Source organism: Rattus norvegicus, chromosome 4 (assembly GCF_021556685.1).
Source record: "Rattus norvegicus strain SHRSP/BbbUtx chromosome 4, alternate assembly SHRSP_T2T, whole genome shotgun sequence".
Taxonomy (NCBI): Eukaryota; Metazoa; Chordata; class Mammalia; order Rodentia; family Muridae; genus Rattus; species Rattus norvegicus.
The window spans coordinates 7,656,490-7,670,012 of record NC_141537.1 but is presented as its reverse complement, the minus strand read 5'-3'; the positions used below and the strand labels follow the sequence as shown (position 1 = coordinate 7,670,012).

At 49.5% G+C, this 13,523-nt stretch overlaps 1 long non-coding RNA gene across 2 annotated transcripts; it reads right to left on the bottom strand.

Moving 5' to 3' along the window:
• Positions 1-130: 130 nt before the first annotated feature.
• Positions 131-8,952, bottom strand: LOC147994661 (uncharacterized). Of its 2 annotated transcripts, XR_015685889.1 has the most exons (4): positions 8,784-8,952; positions 6,557-8,015; positions 2,148-2,971; positions 131-1,356 (listed from the first exon to the last, which is right to left on the bottom strand). It is a non-coding gene; the product is annotated as an uncharacterized LOC147994661 (long non-coding RNA). The 2 variants fall into 2 exon arrangements; XR_015685890.1 differs by lacking the exon at positions 6,557-8,015.
• Between the last annotated feature and the right edge of the window lie 4,571 nt (positions 8,953-13,523).

The window sequence follows — 13,523 nt, the reverse complement described above, 5'->3', positions numbered from 1 at the left end:
TATATATATATATATATATATACATATATATGTATATATATATATACATAGTGAAGAATAACTGAAGAAGACTGATGCTAGCCTCTGGGTCTATGTGGACATACACTACCACATACAAATCACACCAAATGACTGAAGCATGTATAATTTTATTGGCTATCTATATCTCTGTAAGCCTGGAACAAGGAAGGAAGTCCATAGTCCTGGGACCCAGGGCCCTGTAACCTCTTCTTTGTAGGTGCTTAGCTTACCGATGCCTTGTGCCCATCCTTTCTTGAGGAGAGAGGGCATTCTTCCCCTCTTGCTGTCTCGCTTCCAATGCCTCTTGCTGACTGGATACCCTGGGGGCAGCTGCAGGTAACCTTCACAGAAGAGCTGATTGCTGCTGGAATAACTGTCCAGCTCAGTGCCCTGCCCCCCATGATGACCTAAGTCATGCCACCGGGGGCTGGTGCTTTAATAGAACCTCTGTGCATGGTCAGCAGCAGCTCCTGGCACATCCTCCAGGGACTCAGCTCTTGGAGGGATCAATGCTATCCACTGGCTAGGTGACTGCCCTGCAGGTGACCAGGAACAGCATGGGCTTAGACATGGCCCCATCCTTCTCTCAGAGTGGTTGGCTGTATCTGGAGTGAGACTCTGAGTGCTTTGTCTCCTGTGACGTCAACAGCCCTGGAATAACCAGTTGCTGTCCCCTTACCCCAGGCCTGTTGCTCTTATGTGTGATGGTGTGGGTCTCTATGGATGGTGAGTAGGAAGCCAGACCTGGTGAGGCACTGTTTGCCAGACACAAATGGGAGGCTGTGAGCAGGTCCTTAGGGTAAGTTCTGAGGCAGTGGGAGACCCTGGAGGGAGGCTTGGGCTGAACAGCAGTTAGTAGAGGGAGCGTAGGCAGTAGGTCCAGGGAGGTTAAGTCCTGGGCCACATACAGAGCCTGACACTGAGGTGGCTAGGTCAGAGTCTCAGTCCCAGCCTCCATTGTGCAGGCAACGGAGGGAATTGCTGCATGTTGGTTGGGCTGTGAGGCTGGTCGATCTCCAGGTTAGGCTGCTTTGATGTCTGGCTATGACTTGAGTCATTACCAAGTAGTGCTTCACTCAGAAGATGGTGGGTCTCTGGAACACTTTGTCAGACTTGTCCTGAGGCCCTTTTCTGTCCTTCTCCACATGAGAGGCTTCTGCCTTGGTACTTTTGTGCATCTGGCCACCTAAGTTGGGTGTACCCGGCCAGGGACTGGAGCTACTGAAGGGGGACCCCGCTGCTACTCCATTTGTCTTTGCTGTGGCCAGCATGGCACATCTCTGAACCAACAGTGGTCTGATGGTCTTGTGGTCCCTTGTTCTTCAGATAGGTCATCTTTAAAAATGGTAGAAAGTAACAAAAGACGTCAGATCTGTGAGGTACTGAGGACCCACCCACTGCCACTGGACTCTCCACTTTGGTGTCACCTTAGAGCAAGCCATCTGGAATGTTCTAGAAAGCCTCTGCCAGCCTGACTTCTGGAAATGATGATTTGAATTGTTTGGGGGTGGTGCAGCCTACTGGTCTTTTCCTAACGATTCTGATGGGTCACTGGGAGGAGGACTCACTGTCTCAGCCTTAAGGAGCCCAGGTATATGGGAGGGGAGTAGCCAGCGGTAGAGGAGCTGCCTGGAGCTGCAGGCAGTAGTTACACTCTGTCCCCATCTGGTGACTCACTTACAGTCAGGGTTTCCTTTTGCTGTGATAAAACAGAGCAATGTGGAGAGGAAACATTATTGTTTCAGCGTACAGCGTACAGCTTGTAGTCTATTATCCAGGGATGGCAGGCCAGGAGCTCAAGGCAGGAACCTCGAGCCAGGAAATGGTACCACAGGCCACAGAATCATGCGGATCACTGGCTGGCTCCCCATGGCTTGCTCAGTGCGTTCCCTTACAATATCTAGGACCACCAGCCCAGGGGTGGAGCCACACACAGTGAGCTGGGCCCTCCCACATCAATCATCAATTACTAAATGCTCCACAGGTTTACTTTCAGGCCAACCTGGTGGGGGGATACTCTCTATTGAGTTTCCCTTTTTCCAAATGACTTTAGTTTGCATCAAGTTGATATAATAGAAAAAAGTTTTTTTGGGAGGGCCTTTGGAGTAACTTAAAATAATACTTACGTCCTTGTTGGAGAGATGGCTCAGTGGTTGAGTGCTTGTGATATTCTTGCAGAAGACCCTCATTCAGTTTACAGCCTCTATCCACATGGGGACTCCCGAGGTCCTGCTCTATCTCGACTGCTGTGAGACAGCAGGAGGGTGCCACTGTGCCACGCATTTAAGTTCTTGAAGCATTTGCAATCTTTGCTAATTGCATAATGATTTTTTTTGAGACAGGGTTTCTCTGTGTAGTTCTAGCTGTCCGAGAATTCGCTCTGTAGACCAGGCTGGCTTTGCACTCAGAGATCTGCCTGCCTCTGCCTCCTGAGTGCTGGGATTAAAGGCGTGTGCACCACTGTCTGGCAGCACATAATGATATTTTTGCTTCCAGAGTGGTTTGCAGCATGTTAGTACTTTGGTCAGTCTTGGGGGGTGGGGCATAGCAGCTCCAATCCTATCCTTTAGAGACCTCTTTGCCTGACTTCCCATGGATGGTTGTTGGGAACCAGAGTCTACTTCCCCAGGGCAGAACTCTTAGTGTCTTGGGAACTTTGTGGCCCCTGGGCTGCATGGTGACAGCTGGTGGGCTGACCTCCCATATGGGAGGCTCTTCCTGAGACAGCCTAAGACTACAGAGAAGCTCAGTGTTTCTAGCAGAGGAAGCTGGAGGTATGGCTACCTTCTTCCCAGGAGGCGTTCTGTGAGTCCAGGCTTCTGGCCTGTCTTGGTTGGAGAGCCCTTGTATAGTGAGGCCCTTGTTCATGTGCAAGGACAGTTGACAAAGGACCTGCAAGCAGCGTCCCAATGCTGGAGAGGGCAGGTGTACTCCCAGTTCTGCACTCGATCTGTAAGGAGGGAAAGATCACAAGGAACGATGACCACTCATGGGGAAGGGCCAGGGGCTTCCTGGTAGCAGAATGGCGGTGGGGGCCTTACCCCTTACATAGCAGTCTCCTTATATAGTAGTCTCCTTACATAGTAGTTTCCTTACATAGTAGTCTCCTTACATAGCCATGACTGGCTTAGATTTTCCTAAGTCTGAGTTTGGGAGTCAGTTGCATACATTATGAATCCCCACTAAAAAGAAAAAAAAATCCCCTCCATTGAGATTTAGAACACTTACTATATTTTCTTAAGGTATAGAAGTCAGTAGGGCTTATCATCTTCAGAGATTATTACAGCTCTCACAGCTCAAAATTTAGAAAATTGTTTTTGTGCATAGTGTGTCTGTTCATTTTGTGTACAGGTACATGCATGTATGCATGCGTGTGTGTGTGTGTGTGTGTGTGTGTGTGTGTGTGTGTGTGTGAGACGTGTGTATGTGTGAGAGGCAAACTCTGTGTTCTTCCCCTGGCCTCCACGTTTTCCCCCCAAATAACAGAGCCTCTCATTGGCTCAGAGTTCACTGATTAGGCTGGGATGGCCAGCAAGCCCAGGGACCTGCTTGCCTTGGCTTCCACAGAATTGGGGTTACAAGCACATGCCACCACACCAGGGCCTTTCAGTATGGGCTCTGGGGATAGAACTCGGGTCCCCAAGCTTGCACTTTATCGACTGAGCCATCTCTAAGTCCTTGATAGATTACCATTAGCTGTGTGACTCCTCTTCCTATGACCCCGATCCTGGGCAAGCACGCATCTATTCTGTCCACCCCAGTCCCTTGCTGTGCACAAATCTGAAACGGAACAGCATCTTGTGTGGGCTCCTGTTTGCCTCCTTTCAAGTGGTGTGGTACACTCTAGGTGTACCTTTCATTGTAACATTGGTTTCTGCAATTGAGCTGTGTCTTGCTGCACAGATAGGCCATCTTGTATCCACACCTCCACCAAGATCACCTGAGTTTATGTTGGTGGCAGTTTTGACTATTGTACAGGGTGCCACTGTGACCTTTGTGTTCGGGTTTCAATGTGAATATGAATTCAGTTCTTAAGACAGTTTCTAGGTGGCTTTTCAGGAGCCAGCTGAAAAGTCAGAGGGAGTTTGAAAGATGCTAGCAGGAAGAGGGCTTGCCAGAAGGATGTGGGCACTGGTCCCTCGGGTGGCCCTAGATCAGGCAGCAATTTGCAGTTACTACACACTACATAGCTTGCCTGTCAGGAGGGCTGACCCAGCAGTGGTCTGTGTTCTTTCTACAGTTCTTGAAAACTTCATGTATAGTAAATGTTACCCTGAAAACATATGGACACATGTGTGGGAACATAGTCTGCAAACTGTCCTGAAGTCACCCCTCCTGTTCTCTAATCTTCAGGATAGGCCTAGCACAGTCACGTATTGAAGATGGAGTTATGAGTCTGAGAGGGAGTTGACCTGTCCAGGTGTAGGAGGCAGATCTGGGTGAGAGGAGCACAGCTCCGGCTTAGCTTTCCTTGGCTACCCTAGACTGGGGTCTCTTGCCTAGGCTCCTAGGGATCTTGCTTGTGCTCATGCCCCCTGGACCTCAGTTTCCCTGTTACTGAGAGAAGATAGCACTGGCTCAGAGCATCACTCTGAGATTGCATGTGAGCTTGGAGAATCCTTAGAGATACCCCACACTGCAGGCACCCTTACACAGTCCACTTCCATCCACATGCTAGTCACCCAGAAGCCCTGGGAGATCTTCTAGCTTATGGACAGGCTGTCCAGGGTTACATTTCCAGAGCTGCCAGTCCTGGCTAAGGACAGGTGAGCGTGGATGTAGAAGCCCCTCAGCTTCTTCTCCCTTTGGGCAACTAGTCAGAGACTTCGTGTCTTCCTTTGTTGACCTCCTATGATCACTTTCTCCAGTTCTCAAGTCCTGGTCAGGCCATTACCCCAGAACGGCTGTTCTTTATAAATGCCTTTCTTTGTTCCTAGGCAGCAGATTTTGGGGTGCTTGTCCCCAAAATTTTTGTTGTTCTCTGTCTTCTGCCTGAACCAGTGTGCTTTCCAACTATGGTATCTCTGAGTCAGGTAACTTTGCTAATCTGTGCAGCACACGCCTAATGCTTGGAACTAATCATCGCTGTGTGCAAACAGGTGTGAGCTGGACCCTGCCAGCAGGTATCATTATGTCTTTTCTCTGCTAAGAGCTGCAGGAGAGAAGCCCAGAGACTTTGGTGGCTGAGCATGATGAAGAAGGACAGCTGATTATCTGAGAACTTCTACCACGGGACCTTTGATGAATGTATGTGGTCCTCCAGGGCAGAGGCTCTTGGGCTCGGTATCCCATGTGTCAGCGGGGCCTGAGTTTCCCTCCATGAAAATGAAATCCCTGAACTTGGTCATTTACCCGGAGTTCTGACATGGGTCTCTGAGCTGGAGTCTGCTGCCGGGTTGGTGACCAGTGGCATATGGATTTGGAGACAGAAGTAGGGACTGTGATGGTATCTAGAGGAGAGAGGTTTGCAGAGGGGCAGACACTGGCCATTGGTAGCTGGCTATTGACTTTCTGTAGTGTGGGAAGCTCCTTGTCTTCTGGTCAGGTTTTGTTCCCATGTGTGAACTTGCAGAGCAAGAGACTTTCACAGGCTGCATTGGAAAGGGGTAGTCTTCTTGGATCTTAGGCTTGGAAGATCCATAGGTTTTGTTCCCCCAGAGAAGGGACTTACATGTCTCCCACATTCTAGCTCCCTTTCCCTGTCCTGTAGGCACAGGAAAAGTTTAAAGATGCTTGCAAAGGGCTTGAAGAATTGCAGTGCTGATACCAACACCTTGCCAGTGAAGGGGTCCCTGCAGATGATCACCCCATTTTTTTACATGCTGTTGGCCTGGATGGCCAAGACAAGGGGCTACTTTGCTGCTTGGGCCAAAGGGGCATGTGTCTTTCTTTATGTTGGCCACTTGGGCCTTGGCTGGCAGAAATGGGCTGTGGTCATGGTATGCTCATTCCAACTAGGAGAAATCCAAGGCCCCAGCTCTGCTGGGGCTTCAGTAGCTAGCTGTCCATATGACAGCTCTTCTTTATTTGGTAAAGAGAACAGAGCTCTTAAGACATGACCACTAGGGCATCTTATGGCTTTTGGTGAACCTCACCTCCCATTTCTTTCCAGGAACACTGATCTGGAGTCAAGATAAGGACTGGCCTGTTCACCTTGGTCTCCAGAATCTGGGCAACCATTCTCAGCTTCAGTGTTTGTTCTCAGCAACGAGGAGGGCAGGCGCCTTTGTACTCCACATTTGCCTGTGACTTGAGTCCCACATGGTGGTGCGGATACTTGGGATAATAAGGACAGATAAAAGCCATGTGTGTTGGTGCACACGTTTAATCTCATCACTTGGGAGGTAGAGACGGGTGGGTTTCTGCAAGTTGGAGGCCAGCCTGGTCTACGTAGTGAGTTCTCAGATAGCTAGAGCTACATAGTAAGACCCTGTCTTAGAAAAACAAACAAACAAGCAAACTAAAGCTTTGACAAGGGGAGAGAGTCAGACAAAGCTGACAGCCTTCCCCATCTACTGATTATGTCTCCACGTACCTGCCTTTGACAGACACTGTCTCACCCAGCAGTGTCTTCTTGACCTTCTGCCTCAGTCCGGTGCTTCATATAGCAGGAGGTAGAACAAGCTGAGACTCAGATGTTTATAACACACCGTGGATCTGAGAGCCGGTCCCAAGGACCCTCAAGTTGAAAATAAAGTAACTTTGGACTTTCATTTTCTGGACTGTCCATTTTCATAAAGACTTGAAGGTTAATGACATGAATTGAAGAAGAATGGGTTAACCAAATGGAGTCCCCCCCCATGGTAGGCTGTGATCTATGAAGTTTTATGACCCTGTAGCAAGCCTTGGCAAATGCCAGGAAAATGAAGAAAGGGTGACAGGCAGAGAGGCAGCTCAGCAGTCAGGTAGGCTTGATGCTCTTGCAGAGGATCTGGGTTGGGGTCCTGCCTCTACTTTATATCCTAAGGCTCTTCTTTGTGGCACTGATGGCTGCTCTTAGAGATGCCCTGCTTGGTCCACGTGTTCTGGCTGCGAACTCAATGGATTAAGTGCTGTGTGCTTGGCCTTCTTCGAAGGTCTTGCTTCCTGTCTCTGGACAACTGCTGTCTGCACACAGCTCAGAAAACAGGTCCAGCAGGTTGTACGTCCCAATCAGCAAGGATTGGACAGGCTTAGGTCTTCCATTGCCGTCTTCTGTGGTGGCAGCAAGGGCTCTGGCTGCCGTGGAGTCCTGCTACTCTAGGGAGGTTGGGCCCTGCTCAGGTGTGGCACTAGCATCAGATTTTCTCTTTAGGGTCTCTCTACCTTTAGAGCAGCCCATTGATGTAAGTATGCCTGCCATGCCGTCAAAGAGGAAATCTTACCTCTGTTCACAACTAAGTACACAAAGGGCAGGAACTCCACTTGGCAAATGGCCCTGTTTACTCGGGGCTGCCTTCTCTGAACTCAGACAAAGTTCAGGTGTAGTTGCTTGCAGATATGGGGGCTTTGAGTCCCTAGAGCACTTCATGGCCTGCATACCTCAGCTTTGATCTACACCAGCAGGGCTTCACAGACAGCAGCAACTCAGTTGAGAACTGAAGGCCTCCTGGTACAAGCTATCTCCTCCTGGGCTTAAGCCTCAGGACTACTCTGCCCCTTTTCTTATCAAACAAAAAGAATTTATTGGAGGTTGTGACCAAGCTATCCACAGGGAGATCTTGGACTTTACCTTACATGCAAGTATGCTTCTGTCAGGTTCAGGCAGGCCCAGATAGGGCTGACAACAGGGCAGGTGATACAGTGAAGTGCTTCTACCTGGAGGTGCGTTTGTTCCTTACGACGACTGGTAATGAAGTACTGTGTTAGTCAGTTTTCCATCCATGTGCCAGAAAGCTGAGAAGAAAGCTTTAAAGATGGCAAACCTGGCCTTGGCTCATGGTTTCAGATGTTTCTGTTCATGGAGCCTTTGGCAGCATAGTGCCAAGTGTGCAAGGGAAAGGAAGTGGCTTTCCCTGCGGCAGAGAGACACAGAAAGCATGAAAACTAGCCAGTACAGTCAGGTTTCCCCGTGATGACACTTTCTCCCAGGTTCCACCTCCTAAAGGCCCCACGTCTTGGCAACCCTGTTAATTGGGACACAGCTTAAATTGCATCGCCATTCGAGGACATTTCAGATTTGAAGTCTCTTAGTACTTGTATTACGCCATTCATTTCTTCTGCGCATGGCTGGCTAACAGTGCTCACAGTTTATTGTGCACAGCATAGCACTTCTTGTGGTGTTTTCATACTTGCACTATTCTTGCGTGCGGTGCACTTTGTGCAAACTGACTCCTCTCATCCTCTCATGCCCTTCCTTCTCCCAGGTAACCAGCTCCCTTTGAACTCTAATGTCCTAGTATGCATATATGTACATCTACATATCTATGTAATATGTATGTATATACAGACATGCAATAGTGAAACTCTAAAATCTAACAGGAAGCTCACAGCCTCAGAATGGCTATTCTAACTGCATTATTAGAACATCTCAATTGTCCATTGAGATGTATAGATTTTGGGTTAATTTCACTGCATGAATTTTTATTAGCAAGCTCTTTATAATAAAGTTTTAATAAATTTGAAAAAGTCCTTCTTTATGTCTGAACAGAGCTACATTACCCACCTAGGTCACACTTTCATTCTCCGGGTGTTGTTGCTGGGCCCCTAGGCTGATTCTGCACTAGGCTGCTCTAACTAATACCATAATCAACACGGAAAAGAGGTCTCTGTGGTGTGCTCACCTGGAGTCCTTCAGGTAGGTACTGCGTGCACGGGAGGGCTGGGCCACATGACAGTTCTCTAGCTGGTGTTTTTTGAAAGATCCCCGTCCTGATTTCCATAGAAACTGCATTACTTTACCTTCCCACCCGCGGTGAATAGGCTTCCTCTTCTCCCACATCCCATCAGCCCTCGCTGTTTGTTTTCTCCCTGATAGCCAATCTGTGCGGAGTCAGATGGAATCACTGTAATTCTGGTTTGCATTTCCTTGACAGTTAAGGATGCTGAACACTTCCTCATCTTGGGCAGTTACTGCCCATCCCTACTTTTTCTATTGAGAGCTATCTGCTCAGTTTCTTTGTGCACTTGCTAGCTGGATGTTTGGTCTTTGTTTTTTGTTCTCTTTTAGGAGTTCTTCGTAGATTCCACAGCAGCGATCCCCTAGGCATTCATGTGTGTGGGTCTGTTTGGAAACATGCTGTGTTGTACACCCAAACTCTCGGGGAGAAAAAGGCAACTTTTCTTCCTTGGCACACGACTGCTCCCATCTGGACCCTGGGATCTCACAGCCCCCGGTCCTCAGACGCAGCTAGATGCCCTCCCTTTCTGGATTAAGCAGCTGTCATTTTCTAGTTGTTTGAACATAGGAAGTTCACCAACACAGACTCATGTCTCAGAACAGAGGTTTCTGGGTGCTCCATTCAGCGTGGAGATTCATAGAAGGGTGGCCTTATGTGTAGGAAGGAACACAGCCGCTGTGGGTACACATGTCTAACTCTACACCTCTTTGTGCGTCCTGGGAATATGTTCCACTGGGATTGACAGCAAGGTAGTGGACCTCGGCAGGGACTTCAGTCACAGGCACTCAGGGAGTATCAGCTTCTCAAAACTTGTCTCTGGGAGGTATTTTCCTGCCCCTTCCCACCAGCTCTGCTTTAAAAACATCTTTCTGCGTGCTTTCTTACAGATCTAGTATGCTGGCTTCTGTATTAACTTTGGAGTTTTGCTTGTCCAGTCTTGATTCATTTGGGACCAGTTCCTGACTTTGTAGACTTGGCTCTTTTTCACTTTCAGGGTTAGTGACAACCTCTTTCCTCTCTGCTCCTTGCCTTGTTAAAGAAAGGAAGGAAGCCAGTCCGTTGCAGATGTCTTAGAGCAGTGGTTTTCAACCTGTGAGTCGTGACCCCTCTGAGGATTATTGAATGACCCTTTTGCATGTTTGCCTAAGACCATTAGAAAACACAGATAGTGATATCACAGCTCATAACAGTAGCAAAATTACAGTTATGAAGTAGCAATGGGAATAATTTATGGCTGGGGTCACCATATGAGGAACTATAATAAAGGGTTGCAGCACTAAGAAGGTTGAGAACTGTCTTAGAGCTAGCATTACTTCATGGGCCATTGCCTACACCCTGTGACTGTATGTTGAGCTCTTTATGCCAAGATGAGATGTGTGCCTGCTTAGATGCAGCTGATGCCTCTGTTTTAGGCACTTCTGTTTTGTCAGATGAGGTATCCAAGGCTGGAGTGGGGCAGGTGGCTGCAAAAGTCTACAGTTGTTTCATTTTGGTCCCCATGAAGCTTGTGTGTTGATATTTGCTTTGTTGCTCCCTGTGGCTTGCACTGTCCCAGGAACATCAACTGACTGTGAGGATGAGGAGGAAGCTGAGCATCCCTGTTTCGCTGGCTTCAGGTGATGGAAATGGACAGAAATGCACCCTTGGGCTGCATCTTCCCCTGTGACACACCGATTCCCTACAGTTTGACGTACATTGTTATTTTTCTTCTCTGAGTGCTTCACTTTGATGGTTGGTCAGTGAGCTCTGAGCACAGCACATGGATCCCTGTCCTCATCATGCTCTGTCTAGGGGGAAGATTATGGCCAGGCCAGAGACAACCCCACCTCATTCCATTCCCTACCTCGATATTGAAATCATCTGTAACAAAACATGGATGTCATGGTACCTGGAGCCTTCCCTGGCTCCTTTGCTGTGTGTATGGGAACCCCTCAGAGCAGCAGCTTTGCTCTGCTGGCTGACGTGGCATACAGGAAACTGCCAAGGTCTACTGACACTGTTACCTTCTACAGCAATCTACTGAATCTGTGTGTCTATCTGCTATGGTGCAGTGGGGCAGGTGCCTATAAAAGTCTACAGTAGTTGCTTCATTTTGGTCCCCACAAAGCTCATGAGTGCATCAACGGGTAGGCAGAATACACCCAGTGCTGCCCTGTGATTCTCCACAGTTGATGTCCTGAGATAGCCCAGAAAGAAACTCCCCTTGAAGACTGGCCAACACTGACATGGAGGAGGGTAACACTCAAAGCTGCTGGAAGAACAGGCACAAGAAGAAAGATTTGAGCCCTGGGCCTGGGTTCTTGTGTATGTTCAGTAGCCCAAGCAAAGGCCAGACCACTAACCAGGGAGGGCTGAGGACTGTAGGCCAGGGCCACCAAGACTGGAGGTGCCTCTGTCCATGGGATTTCCTTACACGTAGAAACATTTCAGAGTGTCTGAAGCCAAGGAGTGCCCCCTCCTTCCAGTCAAATATGAGGGCTTCTCGGGCTTCTGGGGAAGGTGGGAGGGGATGAATGCGAGCCGTTCACAGTTGTTCTGTTTGAGTTTTGCACATAGGTTCTGCTTCGTGCACATGTAGGTTGGGAGTCTACCTGGCTCGTCTCTTTCTCTCAAGGGCAATGTTAAGTGAGTCTCATTCAAGGCTAGTTCTCATTTGGTCCTTGGTGACTGTGTTCCCTGGGGGCCTGAGAAGGCAGAGGCCCCAGGGTACCTGGGATGGGGAGATCCCTGTCAGCACTGAATGCACAATCAGGATAGGGTTCAGCCGTGCTGGGCAGCATGGTCACTGGAGACTTCCCCAGGCTGCTGCTGTGCCCTCTCCTGCTTCACTGTTCCTGTAGCATTGTCTCAGGGAGCAAAGAAAGTGCATAGACCTGGCGGTTCCCAGGAGAAGCTTTTCTGCAGTGGCCATGGGGGCTGGGAGTTTCCCCCTGGTTATTTCCTTAAAGCTCTGGGCCTGCAGGGCCGTGGCTCTCCTTGGGCCCAGACACTGTTAATGATTAACCTGTGAGCCTCTGGTGCTCAGTGTCCCCTCTCTCCTTGCACATGAGCAGCCCTTGTTCTTGAACCTGAGCCAAGGAGTGCTGCAGAAGGGCACAGTCTGTTCAGGGGAGGATGGAAGCCCAGGCCATCCTGTAGAACTCTAGGAGGAGATCAGAGGCTGGTCCTCAACACAGCTCCACCTTTGAATTTAGCACTCTGGAAACCCAGAGACACTGCCAACCTCCAAGAGTCTGTGCAGAGGACTCTGGGACCCTTGCTCTCAGCTGCGTGAGGATGCGTGTGTCCTGCCTGAGTGGCTTCCCTGTGGAAACATCGCCTCTCTGCATTGCCACCCTCTGTCCCCTCTGCTTACCTTCAGGGGGCGGGGCCTGCTAACAGGACAGTCTGGTTTGGGGACACCCTATACTTGGAACCCACTCTAGCTGGAATCAGGGTTCTTCTATGGCTGGTAGCCTTTGCTTTTCTTCCCTTTCCCATGGAGGATTTCCCTGAGTTCAGCCAAGCCTGGGAGACCTTGGTGTTTCCACTTTCATTGGCTGAGGCCACATGCTATGTGGCCTATAAAATCAGAGATGTGATGAGGGACCTTTTAGCATCTCCCCCAGCTGCCTCTGCCTACCTGTTAGGCCTTTTGGCTGGGTGACAGAGCTCCTGGTGACTACTGCCCTGGCTAAGGGGGAGGTGATGAGTTCCCTGAGGAAGTTGTTCCTTTGTTGTTCACATTCAGCCTTCCTCACTGCTCACTCGGGGTGTGTGTGAGGGGTGGGTGAGGGCCAGTAGCAGGCTGAGGGTGTAACTAAAGGCAGGTAAGTTACATCAACAAGTATCACAGTGGCTCTGGGGCTGGGCCGGGCCGGGCTACCCCTTTCTGCTACCCCCTCACACATTTTCCCCCTTCTATTCTCCTCTGATAAAGGCAAGTTCCTCCTCCCACCCAAATCACCTCACCTTGACTGAACCACCAACCAAAGATCACACATGGGCTAGGCCTAGGCCTACCCGCTCAGACGTAATACACGAGCAGCTTGGTCTTCATATGGGTCCCCCAACAACTGGAGTGGGGCTGACCCCAAATCTGTTGCTGGCCTGTAGATCCCATCCCCCTATCAGCTTCCTTTTAAAGAGTACTTCCTTCTAGAGAGCCCTTCCCCAGCTGCTAGTGTCTCTCAGCTTAGTTGGAATTTCCCTGGTGGTCTTCATCAAAACCAGTGCCACGGGTGTACAGAGGTTTCCCAGCATGAGTTTTTATGAGGCTCCACATCTCTGCTTGGTACTGACGAGCACACCCAGGGCAGACTGACACGTGGTGGGTACCTGATTGCCCTTCACTCCTTCTTTCGAAGACAACCTTACTAAAGGGATTGGTTCTAGATGTAGACTGAGAAGGCACATTCCGGGAGGTAAGAGAGGCATGATGTCACATCTTCCCGTGTAGTCGCTCTCTTCTGGACGGTGGTCTGACCTGTCAGCGTAGCATGATTAAGCAGAGGTTGTGATGTGGTATCAATGCCCCATCAGACCAGTACTGTGAGGACCAGTTGCTCCTTTGAGCCTGTGAGAGCAATTGCCGATGGTCTATCTGCAGCCATTCTCAGGGCTGCTCAGCTGGTCTATTCAGCCATCTTTGCTGGTTGTTTGGTCAACCATTGTGGCCTCAACCTCCAGCCTCCATTCCAGCTA